The sequence below is a fragment of the Gossypium raimondii genome, chromosome 4 (genome assembly GCF_025698545.1).
Source record: "Gossypium raimondii isolate GPD5lz chromosome 4, ASM2569854v1, whole genome shotgun sequence".
Taxonomy (NCBI): Eukaryota; Viridiplantae; Streptophyta; class Magnoliopsida; order Malvales; family Malvaceae; genus Gossypium; species Gossypium raimondii.
This window is the reverse complement of record NC_068568.1, coordinates 24,987,229-24,999,897: the sequence shown is the minus strand read 5'-3', so window position 1 is coordinate 24,999,897 and position 12,669 is coordinate 24,987,229.

The following is a 12,669-nucleotide window of genomic DNA, read 5'->3' as shown; positions in this document are numbered from 1 at the left end:
TTTTATAATTACCCTTATTATCAATTTAATTTACGATACGGTATAAAATTTTAATTATAAAAACTTTAGAAAAGTCTTATTATGTATAATTTATAATTATTAGTTGAATTTATAGTTTCGATATAATGTGAACAAAAGAAAATTATTATGAATATCATTAACTATTATGTCAAACATACTTGAAAAAAATTATTTTTGAAAAATAAATAAAATCTATTTCGGTTGAATCGATTTTTACAAAAATACTTTTGGACTAATTGGTATAAGACTTCTCTATTTTTGGTGTTGAAAGAGAATAATAAATAATAAATAATGAAGGTTTATGAATCAATTATTGCTATTTAAGGTTTGATGTCGCCACACTCTCGGGTGAGACCTTAAAGCTTTTTTTTTGAACAATCAATCTAAATGAAAAATTTACTTATCAGGAGTTTGAATATTTTAATTTATCATATTTCAGTTTAGTGTCGCGTGCTTAATTTTATTTTTAAGAAATATTTTATGATAAAAATATTTCTAAACAAGTTACTTTTAAAAGAAAAATACTTCTCCCAAATAATAAATTAGCTAAAAAGTTTTTTTTTTAAAAAAGCTAAAATTTGTACTTCTCTTAAAAACATTTTTTCCTAAAACATTTTTGAAACATTACTAAACTAAGTTTAAAAGCAATAGTTTATTAAAGTAAAATAGAGTTATTACTTTTAATAAACTTGTTAAAATAAAATAGAGTTATTACTTAATTAGAATTCTAAGTATCTTAATTATCACTTAATTATAAATTTTGGTAATTTGATGAGAATAGTTTATTAAAGTAAAATAGAGTTATTATTTAATAAACTATTCTCATCAAATTACCAAAATAATATATAAAATGTGAATTAGTTTATACTTTTTAAATAGCTTTGCTTTAGGTAAAATATATTTACTTTAATAATAAAATAAAGGGCTTTTATGAGTAAAAATTATAGATTAAGAGCTTATTTAACTACAAAAATAGGTTGAGGGCTTGTTTATTAAATAAAAAAGTGAGTTGAAGGGGAATAAAAAGAAAATAATAAATAAGGAGGGCTTAGAAGGCAATTAGCCAAGTTTTAGTTTTGGCGCTGACACATCCACAGGCGCACCAATTCACTTTCAAAATTCAAAATGGTAAATTTGCATGTCAGGTCCTTAAAACTGCAGAGAATTACATTTTAGTCCTGTGCCGCCAATCTCTTTGACACCTTTGGTCAGGCCAATCTCTTTGGTACCTTTGGTGCCGCCACAGTTTTTTTTTTGTATATTTTGGTAAATAAAAAATTTTATAATATTTTGGTAAATAAAAAAAGGGATAACATTTTGGTTATTTTTTATTTTTTTGTAATAATTTTGTAAAAAACCCGATGATGGAGTGTAAACCTACCATAGTTCATCGTGTATTTCATGTTAATATTATTTTATTTGTTTTATATATCATGTCAATAAATAATTTAAAAGTTATAAAATATTTTTTAAAGTATAATAAATTTAAAAAATTAAAAATCATGAAATACAAGTAGGTTCTCATGTGAGATGTCATATTTAAAAGTTTAACGTTTTACACAGATTTTTGTTAAAAAACATTAATTTAACTCTTTTTAGAAAGTTGATGGTCGAATTCAACTTTTTAAAATGTTGAAAATTAAATTTAATTCAAAATAAAAAATTAAGTATGCAATTAACAAAAAAATATAAATATAAATAATTAAATTTATCATTGTATCTATAAAATTTGTGAGTATACCATTATCTAGTACACAACTACTCATATATACTAATTCTATTTGCCTTGTCCTTCACTACTTGATTTAATAACATTAATCTCAACATATATTTTTTTATTTAAGTCAAAGAATAAATCTTAAATTATATGAAATTTTATGCATTTTAATTTAGTGCAATTTTACAAGTTATGGCTTTTATTTTTAGTGGAACTTGTAATTTTTAATTACAACTAACATTGTAATAATTATTAAAAAGTTATATTTTCAAGTTAGCGTTATAAGATAAAAGATAGAGAACAAAGAATAAAGAGAATGGGAGAGCAAAGAGAGCATATTTTATTTATCAATCGAATATCTATAATGCTTCTCCAAAGTCTCTATTTATGAACATAAGAAGTAGAAATGAAGTAGAGATTTACTTCTAATCACTATGATAAAACCTTACTAAGATAAAATCCTGTGAGAAAAAAATTCCTACTAAAAGAAAAAAAATACACATATATAATACGCATAATATATTGCCTCATTAAAAATCTTATCAGGAAAATCTAATGGGACAAAACCTCGATTAAGGGAAAAAGAGTGCAACGCATATTTACTCCCCCTCATGAGAACATCACATAATATACATGAGAACATCACATAATATATCATATTCTATTTATTCAATCTTGATTACTAACTTTTCAAATGACCATTTGAACGTATTTGCTAAGCAATCAACATTCTTTTGAAAGTCATGAGTGAGGAAAAATTTTGGGGAAAATATATTTTGATCTCTTCAGGAGTTTTAACAATAATCATAACAAACTTTATTCATGAACTGTAACACCCCTTACCCGAGACCGTCGCAGGAATCTAGTACGAGATGTTATCCAATTTAACTTACCAATTCGGAGCATAAAAAAATTGCTTTTAAAATTAAATTCACTGTTCACAACAAAACTGTCTACCTGCGTGACTTTCACTAATTTAATTATAACTCGAGTTACAGAACTCAAAATTTAAATCCATAAATTTTCCCTGAAACTAGACTCATATTCCTACTTATCATAAAATTTTCAGAATTTTTGATTTAGCCAATTAGTACAGTTTATTCATTAAAGTATCCCCTGTTTCACAGCTCGACAGATCTGACCTCTTGGCACTAAAAATCAATTATCTCTTTGTACAGAATACATATAAGGTTATAGTTTGTTTCTTTTGAAAATAGACTCACTAAGAAATCTACACATATAAATTATGACCCATAATTCTTTCTGTACAATTTATAATGATTTTTCAAAGTCAGAACAGGGGACTTCAAAAACCATTCTGACCCTATCTCACTAAAATTCAAATATCTCAAAATACAGAATTCCTTTGCCTACATCGTTTCTTTCATATAAAAATATACTTGATAAGCTTTAATTCCATATGTAATTCACTCTCTAATTCCATTTCTACTATTTATGGTGATTTTTCACATTCACGTCACTGCTACTGTCAAAGAAACTGCTTCTTTGAATTAGTTACCATTTTAACATACATAACACCAAAACATATTCTTTAATAGCTACTTCAATAGCTAATATTAGCCATATCATTTGAACATGCTCAAAATGATCAAGACTTTATACATGCCATAGTTTAAACATTTTGAAAAGCACATAATACCAAGATGATTATGATAGTGTGATACGAGCTACGACGATCCCCAATTCGATCAAGTTCAAATCACTATAAAACAAAGGAAAAGAAGAAAGGTGTAAGCTATAAATAGCTTAGTAAGTTACATGTAAACAATAATTACTCATTTAATAATTAACACTTTTAACATATAACTAATCAAAACATTTCTTAGCAATTTCAATCACTTACACATGCACAATCTTACCAATTCACTTGCATATACATTTTCACACTTAACATTTATCACATATGCTCAATTCTTTCAATTGTACCGCATACACACTTCATTTCATATTCACTTTAACCCATCATTAATCCCGTTGAACACTCGAATATACACGATACGTAGAGATTTAGCACATAAGTGCAACACGATATGTAGCCAAAGCTACCATTGTTATGTAGCCGGTTACCATGAAATGTAGCCGGTTACCATCAAACGTAGCCGGCTACCACCGATCAATAACACTGGAAATGTCCACGGGCTCGCTCACACAAGTCGTCAGTGTCCGCAACACATGCTAGATCACCCAGCACCGGGACTCATCTGTAACATCAGAACATCGATCTCTAGTGACATGTCACTTGTATCCACTTCTATTCCTAAGTTCAACCGAATTTACACTTAACACTTTATTTTCAACACTTTATCACTTGAATAATTCATGAACAATTTTCCTTCCACATTCAATGTTAATTCACATATCAAATATAATTCACAATTTATAAAAATATAACTATTATTTACACGTAACTTACCTCGGATGCAAAACGACTATTTTGTAATTTAGTCGATAACTTTCTCTTTTCCCGATCACTTGCACTATTTCTTCTTTCTTGATCTATATTAACACAATTTAATACATTTTATCAACATTTCATTCAAATACAATTCATACACAACATTTTGGCAAATTTACATTTTTCCCCAAAACTTTTCAAAAATTCCACTTTTGTCCCTAAGCTCGTAAAAATAAAATTCACTAAATTCTTAAATTTCAAACTTCACTAAATCATATTTCATGCTCATAACAGCCCTCAATTTCACAAAATCACAACTTTATGCACACTTTACCATCTTTCACAATTTAGCCCTTTTTCAACATTTTCGTTGAAATTCATCTAGTAAGACTTGTAATTAACACTTCAAACATTCATTATCTAACATCACTAATCAATTTACAATTATATCATGAATGGGTCAATTTTTAAACTTCAATTTCATTTAAATTAAATGGTAGAAACATGAAATTCAAGCATCAATAAGCATAAAAATACGAAAATAATTAAAAACGGGGCAAGAAATCACTTACAATTGAGCTTAGAAAAATCAAGAACCTTAGCTATGGTAACATGAAACTTTCGGCAGCAAGCTTCTGATTTTGAAGAAGATGGACACTTATTTTCTCTTTATTTTGTCTTTTTCCCAATTTGGACAAAAATGCCCTTGACCCATTACTTAGATATTTTTCTAGAAATACCCTTTTGTGTCCATAACACTAATTTATGGTCTAATTGCCACATAAACACTTCCAATTTCATGCAATAATATTGGTTAAGTCATTTAATCACTAATTAGACACACTTTGCATTTTTCTCGATTTAGTCCTAAAAATTCAATTAGGCACTAATCATTAAAATTTTCTATCCATATTTTCACACAATATTTCAATCAATCAGTAATTAATAAAAATTTATAAAATTAAATTATTTCACTTCGGATTTGTGGTTACGAAACCACTATTCCGATTAGGCCCTATTTCGGGCTATCACATGAACCCTCTATAAAAATACAAATAGGTATTTTGGATCATTTTATAATCCTCTTTCAACTACTATTAACTAAGTCAAATTTACCACATATGTTCAATTATTTCAATTCATATAAATAAACAATTTCCGATAATTTCAATATGTTTCTAGCATTCTAAATGCTTCAAAGATTTTAATATAAATTTTACTATATAGTGATTCATAAAAGTTGTAACAACAACCATTAGACGCAAGTTAAGTCTTTTATGAACCGTTGGTTTAATAATATATCTAAAGGTTATTGTATCCAGCATAAAGGAATATTATAACTTTTCATAATCAATGTCAGAACTTAGAAAAAACTTCATATTTTTATTTCATTTTGCAAAACTACTTCATTTGTACCCTCACTAGCTTTATACCTTTAGATATTTGGATTGCTAGTCCAAAAACTCCACGAATTTGAGTTGCGTCTTTCTATTTTGACCAATCTATTTCATATCTATATTTCTCGATAGATTTATTCAAGATTCCCCTTTCATTTCAACAATAATATTGCATGCAAAACCATTATCGACCACTTTTATTTTTCAATTCCACAGTTTCTTGAATTGATATAATTTATCGAGATCTCTTATTTTCACTATTTTAATCTTCAGTTTCAGGTACCTGAATCTCTTCTGGAGTTTTAGTTATGTATTGGGTCTCTTCTGGAGCACTCGCCTCCACTATATAACAATCTAGAAGAGTTATTTTCTTTTATGAGAATTTTCATATTTGGAACCTGTAATGAGTTATCATTGTTGAACTTTTGGTTCAAAATACTCTCCCCCTAACTCATTACAAATTATTATTTATCTCCCCCTAATGTCGGGAAAACTATCGAATCAAAATAGTAATCACAAATCATGTCATAATTGAATCTCCAAAACATTTAAAACATACAATAATACAAGGAGAATTGTAATTAATATATATTCTCAACTTTCTTTGAGGATTTACTCATCTTTGTGTGTTGTGATGGAACAATTGAAACATATACGCATATACAAAAATTCAAAGATGAGAAATATTTAGCTCTTGACTAAAAACCAATTGTAATGGAAAGTATTTATAACTTATTGGCTTGATGCGCACAACACGTAAATCAACATAATCTCATGTTGAAATATGAAGTTTAGTTCTCATAAGTACTGGTTTGGATATTAATCAGATGTGTTCAATCAATAATTTCTCTAAACCATTATGTGCATAAATAACAAACTTTTACAAAAAAAATTTCAAGCTCAATCAATAAAAGACTGAGATAAACTCATCAGTACTAGTAAGATGAATTGTCTTAATTGCATGATCTAAAATTAATTATTTAAATAAGCAATCTTGCAAATGATAGGTTGCAAGTTGATAACACATACGTGATTATTTTGTAGATGCATCTACCAAAATCATATAATATCAAAATCATCCACATGGTGAATAAATAGACCCATATTCATTTAAGAAATGCAAGACATTAAATCTCAACTTTAGCTAGTGACTTTCTAAGAATCAATTTCCATTGAGAACAAACAACAAATGAGAATTCTTTAAATTAAAGAATCTTCTGGTTCTTTGGTTCTTTAATGAATGTCCATATGAATTATCAATTAATTTTCGCATCATATATAATCCAGGATGGTTTAACTGGTCACGCCAAGTAGTAAATGCATTTGTATCAGTAAACTTTTGGTTTACTTTAACATACATTTTAATTGTACTAATAATGTCAATATAAATTGTGACAAATTGATAATTTTACTATCATTCATTTTACTTTGTATCCACATATAAGTACTATTGTGACATTTACTAATGAAATGTCTAAATCAATGTGAAGTCTAAGTTACTATTTTCTAGCTGTACAACAAGTACATAACCAATGACTTTTCATACATAAGTTTTCTCTTTTGCAATTTCTCATCAGTAATATTTCCCATGCAAGTTTAATTGAGAACTTATTCTGAATACTGTAGAGTAATACTCACAGTTTTAAAAAAAATTGCAACTTCAGGTGCATCTAACCATAACGAGCTTTAGATAGAATTATCATATTATATTGCTTATAAGTAGATCTTTCACAGTCAAATATTTTACTTTCAACCCCTTAATGGGGATGATGATAAAAGAATATCACAAAGATAGTCACAATCAATTCAATTTATAACAATAGTAATAAATATAAATCAATAACTCAATCCTCTTTTGATTCATATGAAATATATTTTTTCCTCATTCACAATCTCAATATGAGATCCATTATGAATATTTTTAAAACCAATTGATTGACCATCACAAGATGTTAATATATTAGCTCTTCTAGAGCTTTCGACTAATTTTGTATTACCAAATATTGAAATAATATTGGTTTTTGTTTTCTTTTATACTTGCGTTCACTTCAGGGAATGCAATAGATTTACTAGGGCGAACTTATAAACGTCCCAATAGATTCTTCATTTCATAATCACCATCGTAAACATGCGTAGATTTCAAATCAAAATATTTCTATTCATGTTGTCATGATTAGTCTCCAATTATAATAAATATAACATAATAAATAAATTATAGTAAAATATACCTGAGATTCTTTAACATCATCGTTATCACCCTGGCTGAGTGGTTAAAGACTCTAATGATTACCCATAGTGCGCAGGCCTCAATTGAAATAGCAACAACTCTAGGAGGCAATCGACAATAGCAAATTTTGGGATATTTTTGTGACTTATGGAGAAAAAGAATTAAAAGAGAATCGTGTTGATAATGTGTTATAAAATAAAAGACAGAGAATAAAGAATAAATAGAATGGGAGAGCAAAGAGAGAGCATATTTTATTGATCAATCGGAACATTTACAATGCTTCTCCAAAGTCTCTATTTATAGGCATAAAAGTATAAAAAGTAGAGATCTATTTCTAATGACTATTAGAATTTAAAGTACATCAAAAGTTATTTTGATCTTGATGGACATCCACTTAATAAGATATTCATAATAGTTAGGTTATTTTTTATGTGTTTTAAGTTTGTATTAATGTAGCAAAATTAGATTATATTTAACATTCTTTGTTAAAAGGAAATTAAAGTATATTAGATTTTCAATTTTTCAAACCTTAAAGCTCCATTGAGTTTAAGGAATCATATTATGTTTTTAGAAAATAAAACTACTAAAAAACGTGTTTGGTTAAAATTTTAAAAATGATTTTTGAAAATATAAATAAAAATATGTGAAAATAAGAAAACAATAAAAATTTGTTTTCATTAAAATATTTTATAAAATTGAAAATGTGAAAACAAAATTTTTAACTTTAGGTAAATTGGTTTTGATTCAAGCCCATATAACAATTTTTAAATATCAAACATATTACCTTGGTTGAAATCCATATAAATGTAGAAAGTTTTATTTTATTTCTCATGTTTCATTATAAGAAAATTATTACTTAACATATTTTCAAGTTTACATTGTTGAGAACAACTTTTTATTTTTATTTACCAAATTTGTTTTCTAAATAGAGCCTAGCTTTTTTTTATTTACAGAGATATGCTTTCGAAGAGATTGAGATATGTCTTTAAATAAGATAGACTTTGCTCCTTATTTTCAAGCTAATTCATATAGGCAAGAGCTTATGTGATAGATTCTAAAGTGAATTAAATATTTTGAACTAGTTGATAGCATGAAATGGATGAATGGTTTGGAATTGTACAAGTAGCTTGAATGACTTGAAGTAGACCATTTAACCTTGCTGTGTTTTGGTGTCAAATATGGCATATTGGTTAGATGTTTAAAGGAAATGATATATGATATGTTTTGACATGAATTTTAAGTGTTTTCAACAGGTTGTCATGTTGGATAAGTGCACCTATGTGGTGACTTAAGTGGTTAGTTTGAACAAATACCAAATGCCCTATTCTTGCACCACACGGGCTGGCCACACAGCCGTGTGACAGACACGAGCTGGTGACATGGTCGTGTGATCTCTGGAAGGAGGAAGTTTTTTAAGCCACATGGTTCTCGAATGTTACATAGGTCGGCCACACATGGTCCCCTATTTTTCATAAATGTCCTTATTGTTCTAAAATCTTTCAGAACGGTCTTTATTCATACTTAGGTAAACTTAAAAGCTTTCATAAGCTCGACTTGTGCTCAGTTTTCGTCTGTAAAAAATGACTTGTGCGTATGTATGAAATAATTACATGTTTAATTATTATTTTTGAATTAAATTTTGCATGTAATTGTTCCGTTGACTGTTGTAGCATTCTATAGCTCAGGTTTGACGACCAGACCGAGGGAGAGGTGTTACACTATGAAAGCGTGTAAAAGATTCATTAAATATGAATAACTTTTTGAAATAAATTATGATAATGTAAAATTTCTCACTATATCTACTTCATTCTCTGAAGTGAATGAAGCATTACATAATCAATTTTAAAGAGGACAAAGTTATAACTATGGTTGTGACCATGATAGTGGATAAGCTAGTGTGGGTATAATAATCACTTAATTTGAATGGTTATAGTAATTCTTTTCTCTCTTAAAAGGTGGAATGATAAAGTTAAATGAGGGAACAAATAATGTTCTCCAAATAGCCCTTCAAAGAGCACAAAAATATTTATATGATACTAAAAATCATTTGACACATGCACATTGTATTGCTTGAGTATTTTGCTAAAGTTCGATTAAAAAAGAATGGGAAAGATGCATATGCGCATTTGATTTATCAAATGATATTAAAATAAATTTGTAAACAATGATGACTTTATTAGCCTTGTTAACAAATATATTGTGTGCTCATTCCTAGAAGTTAATGGAACATATTGTCGTTATTAGCAAGTAGACAAGAGGAAGATGGATAATTCAAAATGTTGATAAATATTCATTCCTAGAATAAAATGATCAATAGTTTATAATAATTAATATTTTCTTGGAATAGATGGCATCTATATGATCTTATTGGTAAATAATATTAGATATGCATACATTATTGTTCGAATTATTTCTTGCACATCCTTGAAGTGTAATAAATATAATTTTTTTAATATTTTTATCATTAAAGCCAATTAGGGTATTTGAAGATTTTGGCATATTCCTGAAATGAATTATGCATATAATTGTAGGAAATTATATTTCTTTTGTTGAGTCAATGACATTATGAACCTCACATTGACTTAGACATTTTCGTAAGTAAATGTCACAATAATACTTATATGTAGATAAAAAGTAAAAGGAATGGCAATAAAATTATCAATTGTCACAATCTATATTGACATTATAATCATATTAGTTGAAAAGTAAGGCTACAACAACAAGATGATGCTAATAAACGTTATGATAAATATGAATACATTGTGTACATGCTTGTAGCATGTCTAAAACATTAAATTTTGTAAAGTCTTATCGAAAAAGGATACTCCACAATGCATGAAAATAAATTTTGAATAGAAATTATGTCATAAGATGAGGATGTTAGAAAATGTTTTTGTTTAAACCTCTATAGCTACAAAGTTACTTTAATATTTTTTGTGATCTTATAATATTTTGTATTTTTTGTGTTACTGTATAAAATTTTTTATCTAATCACATCTTGTTAAAGTAATTCATTAGTAACATGAATATATATTTGTTATGTTTAATATATGTTTTATTTATTCTCATTCTTTTTATATGAATAAATAAAGTTTTTGAGGATTCAAAATTTTTATCATTCATGTTGAAAAGAAGTGCAAAAGTACATATTATTTTAAATAAATTAAGCATTCATTATGTTTATATGATAAAGTGTTATTTTTATTACAGCTCCTGAAGAGATAATATCCCATCAAATTGTAAAAGCTCTTGAAGAGTTAACATTGCATCTCCTTCGATAGGAACAGAAAGGCGGATTCGCTTAAGATCCGATGGAGCCATTAAAATCAACACAGTTTATGCTGCGGTAGGTGGTGTACTGAGAGATCAGAATGGAAAATGAATACTTGGTTTCAATCGTAGATTGGGAAAATGTTCTATTTTTTAAGCTAAATTATGGAACATTCTCGATGGTGTGACATTGACACAGGGAATACAACAGGATAAAGTTTTGTTGTAGACAGACAATATGAAAGTAATTGGAGCTATCAATGAGTCCTTATTGAGGGATCAAATTCTGAATTAATCAGACATATTTTACAATTTTTGCAAAATGAGGAAGATTGATCAATTGCTATGTCCCTAGAGACGAGAACATGGAAGCTGATAGTATCACCAAGTTGGCCTTTGGTAGGGAGTAGGGGCTACAGTTATATGTAACTTCTCCTCTTGTGTCTTATAGTATTTTGTTATAGTTTTTCTTTATTTTCACCAAAAAAAAAAACATTACATCTCCTTATGATGCAAAATATTGTAGAACATAATATTATTATTTTTTAGATCAATAAGGTATATGTTGAAGGAAATCTTCAGACGTTTTACATTAAAACCATAGATAAAAATGAAATGAGATACGCATGTCCTTGCATTATAGATATTCCTTGAAGGAATACATTATACTTGTAAGATTGACGTATGAAATAGCAACAAGAAGTTCACTAGTGTTGGAATGATTGGTTAAACCATCCCAAGTCAATGATAATGTAAAATACTTTGATGAGAATTTATATGAATTTTTATAGAAGGATGAGAAATTGTCTTTATTGTAATAATTTTCATCAATACTAGTTTTTGGGGAAAAATATTAAACTAACACCGGCTAAAGTTAGAGGTAAATTGCATTTTTGGATGATATTCAAATAATATATGAGCTCATGTATCACATGAGTGCAACCCGAAGTTTGCAATATTATTTCTTGAAATAATTTGATTGTGCACAATCACTATAGTATGTAATGTATGCTAACAACGCTTGTGCATTATATCCTAAACTTGATTTCTCGTAGTTTTAGCTAGGATAACATTAAGTTTTCTATGCTTATATATGTTATGTTTAATGGTTAGCAAAGCCATGCCTCCATTTAGTTTATTAATCATTAATATAAGAATAGCTTTACATTAAGCATGTATTTTTATATGCATTGGGTCACATGTAAGAAATATTTCTTTTGTGGAATTGACTTTCATTTATAAGCCATTAGATTTCATTTAAGAATATTTGGATGTGCAATATCTATTTTATATTCCACCATAATGCACTAAGATGGTCCATCTGTTGGGAAATGTGTCCATATTATAGTAAACATATAACTATTTTCTATATATTTGAACGATGAATAAATAAAGTTAATTTCACATTTCACTATTATATCTTTTGTGTTTTTGTCTTTCATGTTTTTCATGCATAGTAAAATTGTGATAAACAAATATTAGTTCATTGATTGTCTAAATTCAAACTGATGATAAATGGCACTGTAAGAATGTTTACATTGCGAGAAAGACAACTTACTTCAGTAGATAAGCTAAATGAGTCTGTAATCCCGTAAAAGAATCAAAGTGAGCATTTGATTCA